The following is a 23,574-nucleotide window of genomic DNA, read 5'->3' as shown; positions in this document are numbered from 1 at the left end:
AAGTTAGAGCACTGCTTTCCTGGTCTGAGAACTGCAAATTACTGATGTGGGGCTGGATTTGCACAACATATCTGTGGACTTGCTCCTAGTTGGAATTCCAGTTGGCTATTCTCAACCTCTATTAGTCAGCTGGAAAACTCAGCTGGTTCAAAGTGACAATACTGCAGGTTTCTCCTTTTCCTTTAGAGCTGGGAGTCTTGCTGTGGCTATTCATCTGCTGGATTCAGACTGGTCTGGGGCTAAAACTGAGACACTGACCTTTGGTGTCAGAACCACATAACTATTGTTTACCTTGGAATTTGTTCCTAGTTCAGTACCTAGCCTAGGGTCTGTGACTAAGACTCCTCACCCTGAAATACCATCCCCAGGGGCAGGTCTCCTGATCAGTGTGCCCTTGACCTCTCAATAAGTCTTGGAGTAGAGACAGAGCTGCTAGTCAGTGCCTGGTCCTGCATGCTTCACAAGTTTGGGCACACATTTATGAATCTGGGAGCTCTTCTTGCTTGGCTCCACAATCTCAGTTCTCTTTAGTTCCTTTGACTGAAATGCTTCACACAGTGGACTGATGACGAGACCTGGTCCCCAGACTTCTCTGTCTACCTCCCTATGCTAACTCAGACTGGAAACATCACTTATTCTGGTGCATAGCCATGGACAATCCCTAATACAGTCCCTGTGCTGGAACAGTTTGTGGTATCTCACTTAGCTAAACCTTGTCTTCTGATCTCTCTATCTAAACGTTGAAATGAATTAGGAAAATGATTCAATATAATTTTAAAATTGATTTTCATGATGAGAACTTGGTCTGGTCCTTTATCTAGTTCTTTTTAGAATAGTTATCAGAGAAAGTCTGGCTGCACTATTTCCTTCTACTCCTCCATTTTGGTTGGTCTCTCCACAAACAACCTAGTTGAAATATATAATGATTTTTCCTGAGGCCTCATCATTTTTTAACCCCTCCTTAGTTTTTTATACTGTTGATCATCTTTTTCTCCTGGATCTAGATGTAATATGAACCACTAGATTTTATTGAGTAGGGGTATGATATCATTAGACTTTTATACTTTAGGGAATCACTTTGTAAGTAGAGTGGAGGATGAGCTTGAGTGCGGAGAGATTTGAAGCAGGGAAAACATGCTATTACAATACTACGTTCAAGCTGTAATGAAGGCCTGCATCAGGGTGGAAACTATGAAAACAGGGAAAAGGATGTATACATCAGAGACTTTGATAGAAATCAAAAGACTTAAAAAATAGATTGGGGTATATGGGATGAGTAAAAGTAAGGAAATCAGACTTACACAAAGTTGTGAGCCTGGGTGACTGAGACAATCATGGTACTTTCAATAGTATTAGAAAAGTTTGGAAGAGAGAAGAGTTTGAAGGGAAGGCAAATGATTCTTCTCCTGACTATTCATTCTCGGTCTCCTTTCCTGGATCTTCATCCAGCTCCTGTTTACCCCCTGTGAATATCCCCCAAGGCTCTGTCCTGGGTTCTCTTTTTGACTCTGCTATCTTAACTATTGAGATCATCAACTCTTATGGATTAAATTATCATCTCTTTGTATATAATTCCCAGAACTACATATTCAGCCTTATCTTTCTTGAGGTTGCTGATTTTGCATTATTGATTACTTTCTGTATCTTGAACTATATGTTTCAAAGCATCTTAAATTGAAATTGTCCAAAACAGAACTCATTATCTTTCCTTTCCCCAAACCTTATCCTTTTACCAATTTCCCTTTCCACTGAGGATGTACCAGGAACTCACCAAACATTTTCTGAAGATATATTCAGATCATGTCATCAAAAGGTGAATAAGAAACACATCACTGTAAGAATCATGTCAAGACTGCTAAAGTTCAGAATGAGCTGAGGCTAGTAAGGAAGGCAAAGAATAAAGTTGTGTGTGTGTGTGTGTTTGTTTTGTTGTCTTGGAGCAAGGTGAAAAATATATGCCTGGAGAATATCACTTACTACCTGTGATGGAATTAGGGTTTTAATCCTGTGTTCAACAGATTGACTTCACAAGAAAAATATGGGAGAAGCATGACTAGCCAGTGAGTTGAATGAAAAAAGGAATTTTAGGGGACTATAAGCTTAATATAAATCAGTAGTATTACATGTAATTAATAAAGCTAATGTCATCTTGGGTTGCATGATAAAGTATAGAGTATGAAAATAAGAAACTGATAGTTTCACTTTCTTCTCGTTTGGTCAGTTCAGGAAAATCACATTCAGTTCTAGATGTCACAATTTAGCAAAGATATTAGCAATTTAGAGAACATTCCAAAAAAGGCCAAGAATATGTTGAAAATCTAAGAGTAAGCTATATGAAGATTAATTGAAAAATCTTGGATTTAGTCTAAAGAAGAGAGGACTCACAGAGGGTGATGAGTTTAAGATAGCCCTCTTGAAATACTTGACAGTATGTCTCAAGTGGAAGAAGAGGTATAATTGTCTCACTGAGCTCAATAGAACAAGTCTAGGAGCAAACAGAAGCTACAAAGAGGTAAGTAAACGGCAGCTTAATATAAGGAAAAAACTTCCTAACAATGTGCTGTTCAATCATTTTAAAGTCATGACTGACTCTTGGTGACCACATTTGGGGTTTTCTTAGCAAAGATGCAGGAGTAGTATGCCCTTTTCTTCTCTATCTCATTTTACAGATGAGAAAACTGAGGCAAACAGGGTTAAGTGATTTGCCCAGGACCACACAGCTAGCAAGTATGTGAGGCCAGATTTGAACTCAGGAAGATGAGTCTTCCTAACTCCAGGCCCTGCTCTGTCCACTGTTCCACTTAGCTGCCCTCCCTAACAATGAGTTGTCAAAAAATGTAACAGGTTGTCATTGGAACTCATGTTTACAACATCACTGAAGATTTTTTAGGAAAAGTTACTTTAGTAACCCTGAGATGTATTTTAGTGAGGATTCTTTTCTGGGTATGAGTTGTACTAGATGATAAACAAGGACCCTTCCAGTTCTAAAATTCTGGCAGTGGAAGCAAGAGCAGTGCTCCTAGAGAATTTAGGGACCAAAAATGGTAAAGGGGCAGAACACCAGATCAAATTTCTAGCACTAGATGCAGGATCAGATACCATTTGACAATTGTGTCTCCCATTATCTAATTGTAGGTAACAATTCCAGAGTAGATTCAGTTGTGACAGAAGAGGGAGTAGATATGTATAAAGAACAGAGTACAGAATAGGGGGCTGTGACAAAATTTCTTACTGGATCACAATACTTTAAAGGATTGAAAATTTAAGTCACACTGAGTAAGATACAAAAGCAACAGAGGTTCATAAAAGTCAGAAATTCAGGTGAGAGATCTTTCCACATACACATACCACAAGAGTTGAACAGGACCCAACTTTAACATAAAGTCCACAAGAGGGGAAGACTTTATGACCAAACAAGAATTAGAGAGCATTATAAAATGCAAAATGGATAATTTTGATTACATTAAATTGAAAAACTTCTGTACAAACAAAGCCAATGTAACCAGGATTAGGAGGGAAGTGGAAAAATGGGAAAGAATTTTTACAACCTCTATCTCTGATAAAGGACTCATTTCTAAAATACACAGAGAATTGAGTCAAATCTATAAGAATACAAGTCGTTCCCCAATTGATAAATGGTCAAAGGATATGAACAGGTAGTTTTCAGAGGAAGAAATTAAAGATATCTATAAGCAAATTAAAAATGCTCTAAATCACTATTGATTAGAGAAATGCAAATCAAACTACTCTGAGGCACCACATCTCACCAGCCAGATTGGCTAAGATGACAAAACAGGAAAATGACAAATGCTGGAGAGGATGTAGACAAATTGGAACACTAATCCGTTGCTGGTGGAGTTGTGAAATGATCCAACCACTCTTGAGAGCAATCTGGAATTATGCCCAAAGGGCTATAAATAATTTCATACCCTTTGACCCAGCAATGCCACTTCTAGGGTTGTATCCCAAAGAGATCATAGAAGTGGGAGGAAGACCCATATGTACAAAAATATTTATAGCAGTTCTTTTTGTGGTGGCAAAGAATTGGAAATTAAGGGGGTGCCAATCAGTTGGGGAATGGCTGAACAAGTTGTGGTACATGAATGTAATGGAATACTATTGTGCTATAAGAAATGAGGAGCAGATGGACTTTATATTTACCTGGAGAGGCTTATATGAACTGATGCTGAGTGAGAAGAGTATAACCAGGAGGAATTTGTACACAATTACAGACACAACGTATGTGTGACGACCAACTTTGATAAACTGGACTCTTCTCAGCAATCCAGAGACATAAGTCAAACCCAAAAAACTCATGATGGAGAAAGATGTTTACATCCAGAGAAAGAACTGCAATTGAACCCAGACTGAAGCAAACTACCTGCCCTTTTTCGTTTTCTTGTTTGGTTTTGTTTCCTTTTTCCCATTCTTCATTCCATATGTTACAATCCTTCTTTATAACCTGACTAATGCCTAATGTGAAAGTATTTGCAGATACTATACTTGATTGTATGTCACCATGTGGGGGGAGAGGGGAGGGAGAGAAAATTTGAAACTTAAGGAATTGTGGAAATGAAACTTGTAAACTAAAAGTAAACAAATTAATAAAGACCCAAAAAAACCCCCATAAAATCCACAGTCAATAAATAGCCTAAAAAATAAGCAAATAAAAAAATTTTGACCAGAAAAAGTTACTATGATGACAGGGAAGTTCAAGACACAAACTCAGAAGACAATGATTTTAAAATATCTATAAGCACTATTTTGGGGCGGTGGGTAGGGGAAAAACGGGTAGAAAATTTGTAACTCAAAATCTGGCAGAAACGAATGATTTAAATCAGAAGTTAATAAAGCATTTAAAAAAAAACAAAATATCTATAAGCAAAGCTTCAAAGAAAAAAGCAGATTGGACAGAAGCCCAACAAGATTCATAAAAGAGTTTAAGAAAAGGATTTTTAAAAATCAAAAATGTTTTTAAAATAAAATAAGAGCAGTAGAGGAAAAAGTGAAAAAAGTAATGAGAAAAATGCAATACAGTTATGGAAAGGGAACTGACAACTTGGTAAATTAGGCACAAGAACAATTGAAGAAAACAGCTTCTTAAAAATAAGAACTGGCCAAATGGAAAAAGAGTTACAAAAGTTCACTGAAGAAAATAAATCATCAAAATTGGTGAAGTAGAAACTAATGACTCCAGGAAACATCAAGAAACACTATATAGTCAAAAGAATTTTTTAAAAATTGAAGCAATTGAAAGACCCATAGGGAAAAATGGCCTGGAAAATATATTAGGAGATTATTTAAGAATCATTGACTGCCTGAAAGCTATGAGTAAAGAAAAAAATAAGAACCTAAGTATCACAGTTCAAGAAATTGTGAAATAAAACTGTCCCAACATCTTGGGTTTAGAGAGTAAAATAAAAATTGAAAAAATATATCAGTCACTTTCTAAGTGAAATGACAAAATGAAAGCTTCCAGGAGTATTATAGTCAAATTCCAGAGCTTCCAGGTCAAAGAGAAAATATTTCAAGCAGCCAAAAAGAAAGAATTAAAATAGCATGAGGCTCAGACAAAATCACACAAGATTTAGTAGTTTCTACATTAATGGAGGAGAGGGTGTGCAATATGATGTTCCAGAAAACAAGTGAACTAGGATTACAATAAAGAATATCCCACCCAACAAAACTGAGAATAATTTTACATGGGCAGATTTGGATATTTAATGAAATAGAGGACTTTCAAGAATTCCTGATATAAAGATCAGAGAGGAATAGAAAACCTAATATTCAAAGACAAGAATCAAGGGAAGCATAAAAAGGTAATCATGGCAGAGTAATCATAATGTTAAATTGTCTGCATTTCTGTATTGGAGGATAATACATGTTTCTCCTAAGAATTTTACAAATATTGGTACAATTAGGAGGAGTCTACATAGACTAAGGGCATGGGTGTGTCTGTTATGTTGGGCTGGAAACTGAGGAGGGGTGCCCATCAATTGGGAAACAGTTGAACAAATTAAAGTATATGAATGTGATGAAGTAATATTGTGCCATAAGAAATAATAAAGAAGGTGTCAGAAAAACCTAAGAAGATACATGAAATGATGCAATGTATAGCGAGTACAAGAACAATCTACACAGTAAAAGCAATATTGCAAATATAATCAACTTTGAAAGACTTAGTAACTATGATCAATTCAATAATCTATCACAGTTCCAAAAGATTTATGATGTAAAATGCTATCCAATTCCAGAGAGAGAACGGATGGACTCAGAGTGCAGATAGGAAGATTTTTTCCTTTATTTATAGGAACATGGCCAATGTGGAAATATATTTTGCATGACTTCAAATGTATAATAGGTATTCTGTTTCTTACCTTCTCAATGGGTGTGGTAGAGGGTAGAAGAAAGGAACTAATTTGGAACTTAAAAAATAAAATTCTTAAAAAGATAAATTTTGCTGAGTAGCTAGAGATATGAAGAATGGTACTTGAGTGCCACATAGTATATTACCTATGATATGGCAACATGACACAGTAAATATAGTAGTGGCCTTGGAATCAGAAATACCTGGTTTCAAATTCTCTCTTTGCCATTTACTAGACATTTGACCACAACCAAGTCAGTTAACTTTTCTGAACCTCAGTTTCCTCATCTGTAAAATGAAGAATTTGACTAGATAATTTCAAGTCTTTTCCACTTCAAAGCTGATCATCCTATGACCATCCTATGGTACCCTACATTCCAATAGTGAAGATGCTGCTTTTAGAGGGCAATATAAGCTGGGGGTGAGAAGGAGTTCACCTTGGGTGCAGTTACAAGTAGGAGGAAAAATTCTTATCTTGTTGCTTCTTATTTCAATTAATTTTGCTAAGATTAATTGTTCTGACATTTAAAGAGTACAAGTGTCAGTGTTCTCTAAATTTTAAGTCATTTTTTCAGTCATTGTCTGGTTCTCCATGACTTCATTTTGGGTTTTCTCAGCAAAGATACTGGAATCACTTGCCATTTCTTTCTCCAGCTCAATTTACAGATGAGAAACTGAGGCTAACAGGTTTGAGTGTTTCCCAGGGTCACATAGCTACTAAGTGCCTGAGGTCACATTTGAACTCACAAAGCTGAGGCTTCCTGGCTTCTGGCCTGATGCTCGATCTTCTATACTACCTAGCGGCCCCTCAGTACTACTCTTGGGCAAATCCCCTTTGACTCTGCTCTCGTTATGGCTCTGTGATATGTTTACCATAATAGGAAGTTAAATGTGTGAAGTTAAATAAATGAATGTTAGATGACCTTTTGATTGGAAAGTAACATATATAATTAAAGCTTTAGTAAGAGGAGTTGAAGTTGTTGAACTCCAAGGATTTTTGTGAATATTATTCTCATGAAATATTTTCAGGTATGCATGAATGCTTCCCAAATAAATGCCTCCCTCTCAAATTGACTGAGTCTATTGCTTTTCTGTCTGTGTTGCCTATAAAGTTAAAGGTGCTTTAAAATGAGAAATCATTTAACTATTCCCTAAACATCTACAATTTAAAAAACACTATGCTAGGCATTAAGCAATGATTTTTTTTTTAAATTGATCTCTGCCTTCAAAAAATTTCACATCCTTATTGGGAGGAAAAAAAACCCCAGATTTTTGCACATAAAAGATGAAACTGATGATATACAACAACATAAGATCAGGCCCCAGTGGGTGATGCAGACAGGAAGTGCTTTAGGGAAGGAGCCTCATCAATTAATTACCTGTCTTCATCAATCAAGCTACAAATAATAGAAAAGGGGAGTTTCAATCCTATCAATTTTTCAAAGACTCTTCTGCAGCTTGGGTGCCACCTCAGTCAGCACAAATTGTAGTCCTTCTATGCCTTAGGAGACTATCTTCATGGGCTATTATGAACCAAAAAAATCTAAAACAGAAACCTCATCCCCTGATATTGGATCTCTCCAAACTTAGCTAGGCTGGTGCTCATTTAACCTGCCATGGGCTAAGTTTATGTTAAATTCAAAGACCTTGCAGCAGAACTGAGGCTCATTTCTCACATTGGAAAGGCCTTAGGCAGGGAGAGAAGTTAGCAAATGCCTCAGTTATCCCAAGAACGTTTTTTTTTTAAATAGGAGATGGTCGTGTGGCACAAAATGACAGAAGATAGAATCTAAGATCCACACTTGCCCAGCTTTTGGAAGTCATCTAATCCAACAGAAATCCCTTTTATCACAGTCTAGCGTCAACAGATCTGAATTCAAATGTTACCTCTTACATTCATTACAGTTTCGATCTTGGCCAAATCCCTTAGCCTCATTAGAACTGATGTCCTCATCTTTATATTGAAGCAGTAGAACTAGATTGAACAGTTGAACTAGAAGTTTACCTCTGGACTAAGAACATAGCAAGGGCTTAATAAATGCATATTGACTTAACTTGCCTGTGTTTGCTTCCTCCAGTGAGGGGGAACCTACCCTCCTTAAATCAGTTTGTTCTTCTGTAAGAAAGCTGTATTTTTGCAATTTTGTTTCTTAAATCTACCCTAAATCACTCTGCAAACTCCTACCCAGTGTTCCTAATCCTACACTACTGGGCCAAGTAGAACACATTTTCTCTTTCTTTTTAATGTTCACTATAAAACCATCTGCTCAGGAGCTCCTTTTAGGCCTGACAAGCAGTTTGCATTCTGTGGCCTCCGTGTCATTAAGACGATAGATAATTGTTGGCAGTCTGATAGACCTCTTTATTTTTAGCTAGAAATCTTCCCTTTTTGAGAGATATGGATATATATGTGTGGCAGGGGGCATGAGTAAGGGAAGAAAAAAAAGAAAGTAAGGGAAGAAAAAAATAGAAATTTTATGATAATTTTATTATATATTTAAAAGGAATAGCAAATTTTATGTAATAGATTTGCAGTTTTGTATAGCCATATTTTATTATACTGTTAACAGAATTAATAAAGTTTTAATTTAATGGATGTCCTTCATAATCTAACCCAGGGTAGGGAGCCTGTGGCCTTGAGGCCACATGTGGCCCTCTAGGTCCTCAAGTGCAGCTCTTTGAATCCACACTTCACAGAACAAATCACCTTAATAAAAGGATTTGTTCTATAAAACTTGGACTCGGTCAAAAGGCTGCAACCAAGGACCTAGAAGGCCACATGTGACCTTGAGACAGCAGGTTCCCTACCCCTGATTTAACCCCTGATACTTTTTTAGGCTTCTTATACTTTACTCCCTTCCATGCATTCTAGGTTTCACCTACACCTTCCTACTTAAAGTTCCTCAGAAGAGGACATTTCACATCCCTACTCTCAGCCTTTGCACAGATTTTCTGTTGTCTGAGATACTTTTTGTCTTTCTTTGCTTCTCTGATTTCTTATGAGATTCAGCTCAAATCCCACCCCTGTAGGAAACTTTCACAACTCCCCACCTCTCACCCACCTCCATCTCCCTGCCAGGGACTTCTCTCTGAAATTATATGCCATTTACACTCTCTCTATGTGTTATATCTACCTAGTTGCTTGCAGGTTTTTCTCAACGTTTGCCTGGCTGCCCTATTTTGGATGTTCTCTGACTGACTTCTCCCTATACCCCAGGAAGTTGGGATAACTTCATTATCTTGTAAATTCTCATCTGCCTTGGTTTTCTACCTTATCACTACCCTCTGCCTCTCTGATTAGAGGGTGGGGCCATGAACTTCCAACCTTCATGTAAGGAGAAAGCTCTGCTCAAACATCTCATCTCTCACATGACTCCACTATGTTGGGACTTCTCTGACTGACTTCTTCACCATGTCCCATGTTGGGTAACCCCCCTAACTTTACAGATTACTTTTGTTTATTTTCTTCTCCCATTAGATTGTAAACTTCTTGAGAGCAGGTACTGTCTTTTGTTTTTTACATTTATGTCCCCAGTGTGTAGCACAAAGTTTGACATAGTAGGCATTTAATAAAAAGTTATTGACCATTGGGTATTGATGTTGTCTCCTCCATTAAAATGTATGGGTGGCAGGGGCATAAGTAAGAGAAGAAAAAAAAAGAAACTTATATGATAACTTTATTATACATTTAAAAGGAATAGCAAATGTATATAATAGATTTGCAATTTTATACAACTACATTTTATAACACTGTTAGAGAATTAATACATTTTAAAAATATTTTTAAAATATAATCTCCTTAAGGTCAAAGACTGATTTCAGCTTCACTTAGCTACCCCAGCAATTAGTGCAGTTTCTGGTACATAGAAAAGGTTTAATAAGAGCTTGTTAGATGACTAGATACAGAAACTCATTCCCAACATTTTGCTCTGAAAAAACAAAAGCCTATATTTAAGTAAGCTATTCAGACTCTTATGGAATAAAGTGTTACTTTCATTGAAACCCAGTCCCAAATTTCTCAGATCTTCACAAAATCCCATATCATCAGTTTAGTGAGGGGTCATGCTATTACTCCATTATTTTGAGACTGAGGCATATTTGGAATATAATGAAAGCTCCAGCATTCACTTTCAGCAGACTGTTTTCTTTACTTATTTCAGGGGCTACTATAACATACTGTGGGCAATCAAGAATTGGGTTCATGCACAGAATGTCAGAGGGAGGCAAGGATGTTTTATAATTTGGTGCACTCTAAATAACAAAGCAAATATATACACACATACATGTCTGTATATATTTGCTTTGTTATTTTGTAGAAATATGTAGAAACACACACGTACACATATGTGTGTATACATATATCACATGTGCATTGTATGCATGTTATATATGATATATGTATACATATATTCACATACATGTATTGCATGTACACATATGTATATAATTTTTCCCCATGAACAGTTATTTAAGCTGTCCAACAAAGGTTTTAATTTTGAATCTTTTGTACTCTCATTTGGATGAATAGTAGGCATATTTGAATTTCTAACTTGAATAAGTGGGCAAGTCATCCACCAAGTATAAAGCAACTTCCCCTCATCAAAGCTCTTTTCAGTTTAACACAGAAGAAAATGATTTTTTTGTTGTTGTTTTCATGCACCTCAGGAGACAAACATTGATGAGGTCCAGTTTAATACAGTATGAATTAAACATATACTATGTACAAAGTACCATACTGGGTCCTAGGAATTGAAATAAAGCACTTGCTCTGTAGCTGCCCTCCCAATCCCCACTGGCAGGCTGGGTCCCCAGAACATGAACATCTATTGGTGTACTTTCCGCATTAAATATAAGTTGATATTAGTTAGCTAGCAAGATTTAATTAACTCTTAGGAATATTTATTAAGGGTGCATAGTAAAATCAGTTTATACAAAATATCTGCCCCAAACACTTTCCCATAAGCACACATGGAATCCAGAGAAAGTAGGCTTAATTTTGTCATACAAAGAGTGCTTTCCTCCCACCTCCACTTTGTGAGGCTCTAATTAAGTTCCTCTAAGGTATGGTCTGGCTTTCTGTTTGACTCTTTGTAGAGTTCTGAAGCTGTTTTCTTCATTGTTTCTGGTTTGTCCTTTGTTTCTGACACGAATGCTGTTGGCCAGTCATTTTTTGGAACAGTGCTAGGATGCTGATGAGAGGTCTAAAAGCCTTTGAAGGTCATCTTGTGATCAAGGTGGGATCAGGGAGCTTTGAGCAGGGAGAGAAAATTCACTCATAACTATGGAAAGTTATGACTACTCTACCCCTCAGGCACATAGATGCTAACTCTCCAAAATCAATTTGCATACATGAGGCCAGGTGACTTAGGGCTCCACACTGGAAATATGGAACCAGTTAATCCCAGTAGGGCTACATCCTGGGAGATTGCTATTTCAAATTGATTTGTAATAGTTAGTTCTACTATCCTCTTTTCTGCATACCGAAGGACTCAGTTTTACTATTCTTCTACTTTGATACAAATAATTCAGGGCAGCTAGGCGGCATAGTGGATAGAGCAAGAAAACAAGCTATGAATGACTCCAAACCTGGAGGCAGGAAGACAAATTCCAATCCAGTCCCAGACACTTACTATCTATGTGATCCTGGGCAAGTCACTTAACCTGTTTACCTTAGTTTTCTCATACGTGAAATGAGCTGGAGAAGAAAATGGCAAAGCACTTTAGTATCTACCAAGATAACTTTAAATGGGGTTGCAAAGAGATGTATATAACTGATATGACTAAACAACAACAAATAATTCAAGAGACTTAAGCCTCTGTTCATGAAGTAGAAGTCAAAGCTGACCTTGTGCCACCAACCATAAGACTTTTGCCACTAACAGCTAGCATAAAGCTCTGTTGTATCTCCATCAGAAGTCACCAATCCTTTTAGTTCCATGCTCATTATTTCTTATGCTCTGTCATCAGTCAATTAGCAACTAACCCTAACCCAATCCCAACCCTAAATGCACACCTCCGACTCTAACCCTAACTCTAACACGAAAATACCTCTGACCCCACCTCTGCTTCTAACCCAAATCCTAACCCTAGCCCTAATGCTAACCCTAACCCAACCCTAAATGACTTAAGCCTCTGTTCATAAAGTAGAAGTCATAACTGGCCTTGTACCACCAACCATAAGAATCTTGCCATTAACAGCTAGCATAAAGCTCTGTTGTTATCTCCATCTAAAACCACCAGTCCTTTTAGTTCCATGCTCACTATTTCTTATGCTCTGTCATCAGTCAATTAGCATTTACTAAGTGCCTACTAAGTGTCAGGCACTGTGCCAAGCAATGGAGATATAAAAGAGAGATGAAAGATAGTCCCTGGCCTCCAGGAACTCACAATCTGTTAGAGGAGAAAGCATGCAAACAAGTATACACAAACTAACTATGTAGAGGATAAATAGGAAATGACCAATAGAGAGAAGACACTAGAACTAAAAGAGACTAGAAAAGGCTTCCTGAAGATGGTGAAAATTTAGCCAGTACTTTAAGGAAGTCAGGAGGCAGAGATAAGGAAGGAGAGCATGCCAAGCATAGGAGATAGCCAGTAGAAATACCCAGAACTGAGAGATGGAATATCTTGATCAGGCGACAACAAAGAGGCCAAAGGCACTGGATTGCAGAGTATGTGGAGGGAGTTCTGCAATGTATAATATAAGAAGACTGGAAAGGTAGAGGAGGTATGTTTTGAAGGGTTTTGAGTGTCAAAGAAAGAAATTTATATCTGATCATGGAGGTCATGTTCTTATCATTATGTTGTACAAGTCCATCAAACCTGCAGATTGTTTCAAATTATATATTCTAATAAATGGCCTTGAAGTGCTTACCTCAAATCCTGCTTTAGGATATTTATCTGAATTACTACCTCACAGTCCCACTTGGATTTTCAAGTATCCAAGTCAGGTTTTGGTTTTGTTTGTTTGTTTTTGCATTTCACTCAATACTTAATATTAAAGCTGTAGCTTATTTACAGCGGTTTCATCTGTGTACTCAAATGCAGTATGAAACTCTGTTTAAAAGCAGAATGGACCATTCCTATGCAACTTCTCTCAATTTCCCAGGTACAAAGAACATTCATGCCTAGTCATTTGTAATGTAGAAGGATATTAAGGAAAGGAAAAGGACACACATAGGAAAATCTATTTAGAGCATATCTTGTTGTTGTAGCAAAACAAAACAAAAACCAGAAACTAAGAGTTCGTTCACCAGATGGGAATAGCTAGACAAATTGTGGTATATAAATGTAATGAAATATTTTTGTACCATAAGAAAGGATGAAATGAGCAGTTTCAGAGGAAACTGACAAGACCCATATGAGCTGATGCTGAATGAAATGAACAGAATCAGTGTAACTATTTATACAATTTTAAAAATTAGAAAAAATATATCTTTGAAAGATTTTAGAATTTTGATCAACATAGTGACCAACCATAACTCCAAAGGACCAAAGTAAAGGTATGTTACCCACTTTCTGACAGAGAAGTGATAAACTAAAAAATGCAGAATTAGACCTTCATTTTTGGACATAGTCAATGTAAGAATTTGCTTTCTTCCCTGTACCAATTTGTTATGAAGGATTTTTTCCTCTTCTTTTGATCAGTGGGATGTGGGGGGGGGAAGGTGACAAGGAAGAAAAATGATGGAGAAAAAATAGGATGATGAAGCAAAAATCAACTCTCGTTGGTTTTCTTTTGGGAGGATGGTTAGAGGAACACTAATGACGATTGAAATGAGGAATTTGGCAAAAGGTACAAATTTGGAGAGAAAGAAATATGTAAAGAAAAGTTTATGATAGACTTAAATGAACAAATCAGTCACTGAATGAATGGATGAAATATACTTTGAAAAAAATCTAACAGCAATAATTATTCAAAGTCAGATACTAATTTTCCTTTAAGTTTCATCTTCAACAACAAATTAAAGATTACAAGTTTTTTCAACTAATCATCATATGATACTGATACCCTTCACCATCCTGGATATTACCTTCTTTATATTATCCATATTAGCACTGCTCTTCTAAAATGTGTTGCTAAAAACTAACACAATGCTCCATTTGTGGTCTGAGCATGGCTTCCCTCCTTCTTGACAATATACCTCTATTAGTGTAGCCAAAGATAGAAGCAGCACTTTTCGATGCCAGACCACACTTTTGACTCATCGAGCTTTAGTCCATAAAAACAAACAAAAAGAAGAAAAAGAACACCACCCAGATCTTTTATAATCAAAACTCCCTCTAGCTATGTCTTTCCAATCTTGTACTTTGGAAACGTTTTAAAAAATTCATGTTAGACTTTATATTTATCTCTATTACCATGGATGGACAAGTAGGACCTATTGTCTTGGGAATCACACTATTATTTCTTTCTCCCCAATCCCCAATAGCATTCTCTCTAGTAAGTGCACCACAGGCATTATCCAGGAGAGCAGCCCCTATAGAGAAGAGGTCCACCATCACCAAGTTCACTAACTGTTAACCAATTGCTCTCATTAAGCAGGTGAGCCCCAAAGTCCTGGGAAGAGCAGGTCTCTCCTACTACCCACCATACCTACTTTCAGTTTGCCTCAACATCTATCCATTCAGAGAAACAAGGCTTGTGGAGATGAAGCTTGGCAATTGTCTTTGAATGAGACTGAAAATTCCATCTTCTTAGCAGTCAAAGCTACTGAAGACCCCCAAAATAAAAGATCTCAGTGGAAAATCCTTGACAATATCAAATGATTCTAAGAAAATGCATTACCATTTGCATTGCTGCTGCTGCCAAAGACCTTTGGATATGACATATAACAGACCTCCTATATGTATTGTTTCTCCTATTAGACTGTGAGCTCCTTAACAGCAAGGATAGTCTTTATTATTTCTATCTCTAGCAATTAATAATTTGTTTTTGTTCATTCTCTTTCATCTTATTCAACTCACCCTAACCTCATTTTTTTTATCTTGCCTCCCTTTACTCTTCCATATCATCTTCTTAAGTCTTGTTCACTCCATAGTCACTGTCACTCTCCACAAAGATTAACCTTATTCATGTATCACCATCTGTTATGCACTAGCAAATCTTTTTACCTCCTAGAGACCCTAAATATCCCTTTAGAAGAGAAATCCACTATTGCTTTCTTTGGCTACATCAATGAGGTTAAGAAGGGAACTCTTCCCTGGTATTTTCAAACATCTGTGCCCTTACCTAGGTTTTAGCCTTCCAGTCTCTTGAAAATACTACCCTCTTCTTCTTCTATTCCCAGAAGAAAAGACTTGTAGCTTACTCTGAATTCCAGCACCAACAAGAGTATCTCTGATTCCTATCAGAGAAGAATAGAAAGGAAAGGAGTAAGAATGGAGCATAAGAAGCAGAGACAAGATGGTGGAGTAAAGGCATGGACTTGCCTGAGCTGTCCCAAAGCCCTCCAAATATCTTTAAATAATGACTCCAAGCAAACTCTAGAGCCTCAGAATCCACAAAAAGATAAAATGAAACAATTTTCTGGTCCAAAGCAACTTAGAAGGTTGGCAGGAAAGGTCTGTTGCTCCAGTGTGAGAAAGGAGCATAATCCAGCATGGGCCATGACAGTGAAGACTAGGCCCCAGTAAACCAGGAGTGTGTCTCAGGGTGACTCAGTCAGTGGCAACAATGGTGGTTTCAAGACCTCTCAGCCCACAGATGGTAAATGGATGGAAAATAGGTCAAAAGGAGATTTACAGGGATCCCTTTGCTGGTGCCAGGGGCAGGACTGTGTTGCATTGCTTTTATTTGGATGTGGGTGACAGTTCTGGGTCTTAGCCCCAATAGGATGGAGAGTACTAACTAATGCAACAGAGCTTGTGACCACAGGGAGCAGTGACCCTCATCAGAGTTCCAGGGCAAAAAAAAAAAAAAGAGTGTTTCTGCTTTCTCACAGACCAGAGCACAGTCCAGAAGAGTAGTAAACACACCTCTCTCTAGATCACACCACCTTGAAAAGACAAAAATATATAGGTCCCCAGAATTATATCTGAAAACAGCTGCACAAAAAACTGAAGCTTGGGACAGTGCCCCCTCCACTTGGGAAGTAGAGTCCCATTTTATTTATTTTTTTATTTTAGCTTTTTTTTGGAGGGCAATTGGGGTTAAGTGACTTGCCCAAGTTTTGGGCTAGTTTTTGTGTTAAGTGTCTGAGGACAGATTTGAACTCAGGTCCTCTTGACTCTAGGGCCTGTGGAGTTCACTGCTCCACCTAGCCGCCCATTTTAGCATACAGTTAAATTTTAAGAAATAGGCTGGGAGAAATGAAATGCTAGGGAAAGTGGCCTAGCCCTACCAGATTTTAAACTGTATTATAAAGCAGCAGTCATCAAAACTACTTGGTACTGGCTAAGAAATACAGTGGTGGATCAGTGGAATAGGTTAGGTACATGAGACATAGTAGTCAATGACTATAGTAATCTATGATTTAATAAACCCAAAGACTCCAGCTTCTGGGATAAGAACTCACTATTTGACAAAAACTGCTGGGAAAACTGGAAAATAATATGGCAGAAACTGGGCATAGACCAATATCTTACACTGTATACCAAAATAAAGTCAAAATTGTTTCACAGTTTTAGATATAAAGACTGATACTATAAGCAATCTGGGAGAGCAAAGGATAGTTTATATGTCAGATTTATGGCTAAGGGAAGAATTTGTGACCAACAAGAGATAAAGAGCATTACAAAATGCAAAATGGATAATTTCGATTACATTAAATTGAAAAGTTTTTGTACAAACAAAGCCAATGGAACCAAGATTAGGAGGGAAGCAGAAAATTGGGAAAGAATTTTTACAACCAGTGCCTCTGATAAAGGCCTCATTTCTTAACATATACAGAGAACTGAGTCAAATTTATAAGAATGCATATCATTCCCCAATTGATAAATGGTCAAAGGATATGAACAGGCAGTTTTCAGAAGAAAAAATTAAAGATATCTATAATAATATATAAAAATGCTCTAAATCACTATTGGTGAGAGAAAAGCAAATCAAAAACAACTCTGGATAATTGTTGTTAGATTTTTAAAAGGTATGTTTCATTCATTCATTCTTGGCGGAGTTGTGAAACTGATCCAACTATTCTGGAGAGCAGCTTGGAACTATGACCAAGGGCCATAAAAATGTGCATATCCTTTGACCCAGAAATACTACTCCTAGGACTGTGTCCCAAAGAGATCATACAAGTGGGAAAAGGACCTGTATTTACGAAAATATTTATAGCAGCTCCTTTTGTGGTGGCAAAGAGTTGGTAATCAAAGGGATGCCCATCAATTGGGGAATGGCTAAACAAGTTGTGGTATATGAATGTAATGAAATACTATAGTGCTATAAGAAATGAGGAGCAGATGGACTTCATTTTTACCTAGAGAAGCTTATATGAACTGATGCTGAATGAGGGGAGCAGAACTAGGAGCACATTGTACACAATTATACACATTGTATCTGTGATGACTAAATTTGGTAGATTTGGCTCTTCTCAGCAAAGTAAGTTTCTAACTTACTTTCTTACTTTCTAACTCCAAGACTCATGATTTAAAAGGTTATCCACATCCAGAAAAATAGAATTATGGAGAGTGAATGCACATTCAAGCAAACTATTTGTCTTTTTTTGTTTTGTTTTGTTACCTCTCTCTCATGGTTCATTCCATTGCTTATAATTCTTCTTTATAACTTGACTATTGTGAAAATATTTTTATGTGAGGGTATATGCAGAAGCTATATCAGATTACAGGCCATCTGGGGGGGAGGGAAAAAAAGGAGGGGGAGAAAATTTGGAACTCAAAATTTTGTGGAACTGAATTTTGTAAACTAAAAATAAATAAGTGAATAAAATAAACTTAAAATAAAAAAGAAATAGGCTTTTTAAATAAATAGATTTTATAAATAGGATTTTAAAAATCAATTAAGAGAGATAGAGGAAAAATTGAGAAGAGAAATGATAGTGATGCAAGAAAATTATAAAAAAGGTCAACAGTTTGGTAAAGGACACACACAAAAAATACTGAATAAAATAATACCTTAAAAAACAGACTAGGCCAAAAGGTAAAAGAAGCACAAAAATTCAATGAAGACAAGAATACCTTGAGAAGCAGAATTGGTCAAATGCAGAAAGATCTACCAAAATTCACTTAAGAGAAAAACTCCTTAAAAAGTAGAAGTGATCAAAGAGAAAAGGAAGTACAGAAGCTCAGTGAAGAAAATAATTCCTTAAATGCTGGAATTGGGCAAGTGGAAGCTCATGACTTTGTGAAACATCAAGAAACAATCAAACACATTTTTTAAAAATGAAAAAATAGAAGAAAATGTGAAATAACTCACTGGAAAAACAACTGACCTGGAAAATAGATCTAGGATAGAGAATTTAAGAATTATTGGACTACCTAAAAGTCATGATAAAAAAAGATCTTTCAAGAAATTATCAAGGAAAACTGCCCTGATATTCTATAACCAGAGGTTAAAAAAAATGGGAAGCATCCTCCAATCACCACCTGAAAGATATCCCAAAATGAAAATTCCTAGCACTGTTATAGGCAAATTCCAGACCTCCCAGGTCAAGAAGAAAGCAATGTAAGCAACCCAAAAGAAACAATTAAAATATTGTAAAGCCCCAGGGAGGATAACACAAAATTTAGCAGTTTCTACATTAAAGGATTGGAGGACTTGGAAAATTATATTTCAGAGGGCAAAGAAGCTAGGATTACAACCAAGAATCACCTACCCAGGAAAGCTGAGTATAATCCTTCAGGGAAAAAAATCAATATTCAATGAAATAAAAGATTTTCGAGCATTTCTGATGAAAAGACCAGAGCTGAAAAGAAAATTTAAATTTTAATACAAGATGCAAAGAAGTGTAAAAAGTCAAGCAGGAAAGAGAAATCATAAGGGATTAGATCAGGTTAAACTGTTTATATCCCTACATGGGAAAATGAAATTTATAACTGTTAAAATCCTTTTTATTATTAGGGCAATTAGAAGGAGTATACATAGAAAGCATAGGTGTGAGTTGAATGTGATGGTATGATTATCTAAACAAAATAAATTAAGAGATGAAAAAGGAGAAGGTATAAGGAGAAGGAGAAAGGGAGAGGTACAATGTAATAAATTATCAAACATAATAGAGGTTTACAGTGGAGGGGGGCATGGGAGAAGTGAGGAGGGGAGCACATAAATCTTATTCTCGTTGGAATTGGCTCAAAGAGAGGGCAATATACACCCTTAGTTTGGTATCAAAATTTATCTTACTATACAGGAAAGTAGGAGGGGAGGGGATAAAACAAAGGTGGGGGGAGCTGTTAGAAAGGAGGGAAGTTTGGGAGAGGTAAAAATCAGAAATAAAACACTTTTGAGAATAGACAGGGTAAAAGAAGAGAGGAAGCAGGATAAACAGGGGTAAAACAGGATGGAAGGAAACAAATAGTTGGTAATCATTACTGTGAAAAAAATTTACAATGAATTTCTCTGATAGAGACTTCATTTCTCAAACATACAGAACAATGAGCCAAATTTATGGAAAGAATAGCCATCGATAAATGGCCAACGGATATGGCCAGGCTGTTTTCAGATAAAGTAACCAAAGCCATCTATAATCATATAAAAATGCTCTAAATCAGTATTGACAAGAGAAATGCAAATTAAAACAACTCTGAACTACTACGTCACACCTGTCAGATTGGCTGATATGACAGAAAAGGAAAATGACAAATTTTGGAGGGGATGTAGTAAAATGAAAACACTAATGTACTATTGGTGAAGTTGTACACTGTATAAGCCCAAAGGGCTATAAAACCATGCATACTTTTTGAGAAAGTAATACCACTACTAGATCTATATCCCAAAGAGATAATAAAGCAAAAATAAAAAAGGAATTATGTGTACAAAGTTATTTGTAGCAGCTCTGGCAGTAGTGGTAAAGAACTGGAAATTGAGGGGATGTCCATGAATTGAGGAGTGGCTTAACAAATTGCTGTATATGATTGTGATGGAATACTATTATCCCTTAAGAAATGATAAGCAGGATGCTCTCAGAAAAATATGGAAAGGCTTGCATGAAATAATGAAGAGTAAAATAAGTAGAACCAAGAGAATGTTGCACACAGTAACAGCAATATTGTATAATGATCTACTATGAATAACTTAGCTATTCTCAGCAATACAATGATCTAAAACAATTGTGTAGGACTTATTATGAAAGGTGCTGACCATCTGCAGAGAAAGAACTAGCAGAGCCTGAATGCAAATCAAAGATACTTTTTTCTTTGTTTTTCTAGGGATTTTTAAGTCTGTGGTTTCTTTCGAAGAATGATTTATAGGGAAATGTGTTTGCATAACTACACATGTATAACCTATATCAAATTGCTAGCCTTCTCAAAGGGGCAGAGGGAGGGAGAGAATTTGGAACTCAAAATCTGAAAAAAAAAGAATGTTTAAATTGTTTTTACATGTAATTGGGGAAAATAAAATATTAAATAAAATTTATTTTAAAAAAGAGAACACAATAGATACTAAGTAGCAACGAAGTCCCTGATAAAGTCAAGTGTCTCTACATTGTTAATTTACAAATGAAAATTACTAGTGGTTTTTGTTTGTTTGTTCATCTTTGTTTTTATTTTTGTCCTTGTACCTCTCTCTTAGAAGAGAAAACCATGCTACTAATTTACAACAGCCCACATTTATACAGTCAGAGCCCTTTGACTTACACAGGGCCATATAATTTACATTCTTCATAACAAGTCTGTGATGCTGGGCAGCAAAAATATCATTATCCCCATTTTATAGACAAGAACACTGAGCTTCAGAGAGCCTGAGGTCACACATATAGTGTCAGAGATGGACCTCTAATCCAGATCTTTTGCTTCCAAGTCCAATGTTCTTTCTTCACAACCAGTATAAAATTTCCATTTGTTTATCTACTCATATCTAGATTTAAGTCTAAATTAAGCTTGAAAGAAGAGATGGGGGTATGGTAACTTTATGTCCACGTGCCTAGAAAGCAAAGGGGAAACACCTCTGTAATGGAAGAATTACATCTTAATAATAGTATATCATCTGCTCGCCAAAAATTGGGAGTGTTAAGTAAATCCCCATTAGTCCCTGGCCCGTGATCAGATATCACTGTGTTCCTGTCCTTGGAAGCCTCTCCCATGGGATTAAAACAACTATTCATCTGTCCATTTTAAGAGTTGCTTCAGATTTCACCTATTTTTAAATGTTAATTGTCTTCAGAGGTTTAACATATTGCTTTCAAATATAATTCAGCCATTTCAGAATCTTCAGGAGATGCTTCCACAAGACAAATTCACTTACATATTGAGATTAGCTTGAGTTTAGAGTGAAAACAAGAAATTGCTAACTCGGGAAATAAATTATTATTTTTTTATTAATGGATGGCTGAAGGTTTCAGATTCATATATAGGTCACTAGATTGACCCCACTTAATTCTCTCATTTTTTTTTCTTTCTAGTCCAATTTCTCCTTCTTTCATCTTTTAAAAAAAATCCTTTTAGAACTAGAGACTCTTGGCTTTAGCAAATTCTATGAATCCTTAACTATTTAAAAAACCTAGAGAAAAAATGTAAACATTAGGGAATTTTAATCATCATTCATTAATTTATTTGCTCATTAGGTGATGTCTTAAAAGTCAGAAGACATGTTTTCAAGGTCTGTCACTAGCTGAGTAACATAGTGTCACAAATATTAACACAAATGTTAATGAATTAATAAGTAAATAAAGCAACTGGAAGTTTCCTCATATACAATATCAATAAATTAAAAATTAAATATTTATTAAGCATACACTACATACCAGGGACTGTGCTAAATACTGGAGATACATAGAAAAAGTGGAAAAAAATATTGGTCCTCAAAGGAGCTTATTTGTAGATGGTAAATCTAGATAAAGGTAATTAGGGTAATTCCTTTCATTCAGACTGTTTCTAGTTATATGAGTAGCTGGGTAGTGTAGTAGATACAGCAATGGGCTGGGAATCAGGAAGATTCATCTTCCTGACTTTAAATCTGGCCTCAGACACTCACTAGCTGTGTGACCCTGGACAAATCATTTAACTCACCTGATTTTCTCTTCTGTAAAATAGCTAGAGAAGGAAATGGCAAATCACTCCAAAATCTTTTCCAAGAAAACTACAAATGGGGTCAAGAAGACTCAGACATGACCGAAAAGCAATTGAACAACTGATTATGTAGGTTTCTATGTAGTTATTACAGGTAAAGGGGTTCCAGCGGTTGACCTAATTGGTCACTTCTTGGCTTAGCAAGTGTTGGTAGTTCTACTGGCTAAGTTCAGATATAGTCATTATATTTAAAGCAAAAGACCTTTTCATATACTCTCTGTACAAAGTCTTCTATAAAATCTGTTTTTCTTAAAAATTATATGTATATATGTATGCATACATGTATATATACACATATACATATATATATATATGTGCACACAGCTCTTCATCAGAGACTGAAATGAAAAGAGGATAAGGAGTAAGAGTACTAAGGCATAGGTTTATATGGAAGGATAGAATATTTTGATCATATCCCATAATTTTGAAGTTATTGAACATGTAAGTGGAACATTTGTTAGTGGGCTACTGTCACTGCCAACCATTGAGTTCATGATTGTCACTGAGTATAGCTGAGGTAGAATGGAAGAGTAAGTCATGGGAGTTGTCTATTTTAAGGAAATGGGAAATTAGAATATTCATGGGACATCACAAAAATCCCCTACTCTGAAAACAGGAATTTGTGTGGAGGGGGACCCTCTGAATCAGAAAGGGTACTTATTAAGAAAGGAGGAAGAATATCTGGGAGGGTTGCTAAATAATGCCTGACAGTATCTAAATTTGGGGGTAACCCTTTCCAAGTCTACTTGACAAAATTGCTGTGAGACTCAACACCTGTCAAAGAACTTAGGAAATGATCAAGAAACTGAAAAAGTAAGGTAAAAAGTATTATTCACATTTTTATTATTGCTACTAATAATAGTTGATATTTGTATAGTGCTTTGAGACTTGAAAATTTCTTTACATATACTCTCTCATAATATCCTGAAATAAAACAATTGTGACAATTTTTCATAGAATCTTAGGTCTGTAAGGGGCTTCAGGGACCTGCTCCCATGAGTTCTTTACCTAGGAGACTGTGAACT

The sequence above is a fragment of the Petaurus breviceps genome, unplaced genomic scaffold (assembly GCF_028583685.1).
Source record: "Petaurus breviceps papuanus isolate PSGF00001 unplaced genomic scaffold, PetGlider_PUasm1.0 91133, whole genome shotgun sequence".
Classification (NCBI taxonomy): domain Eukaryota; kingdom Metazoa; phylum Chordata; class Mammalia; order Diprotodontia; family Petauridae; genus Petaurus; species Petaurus breviceps.
This window is presented reverse-complemented; position numbering follows the sequence as displayed.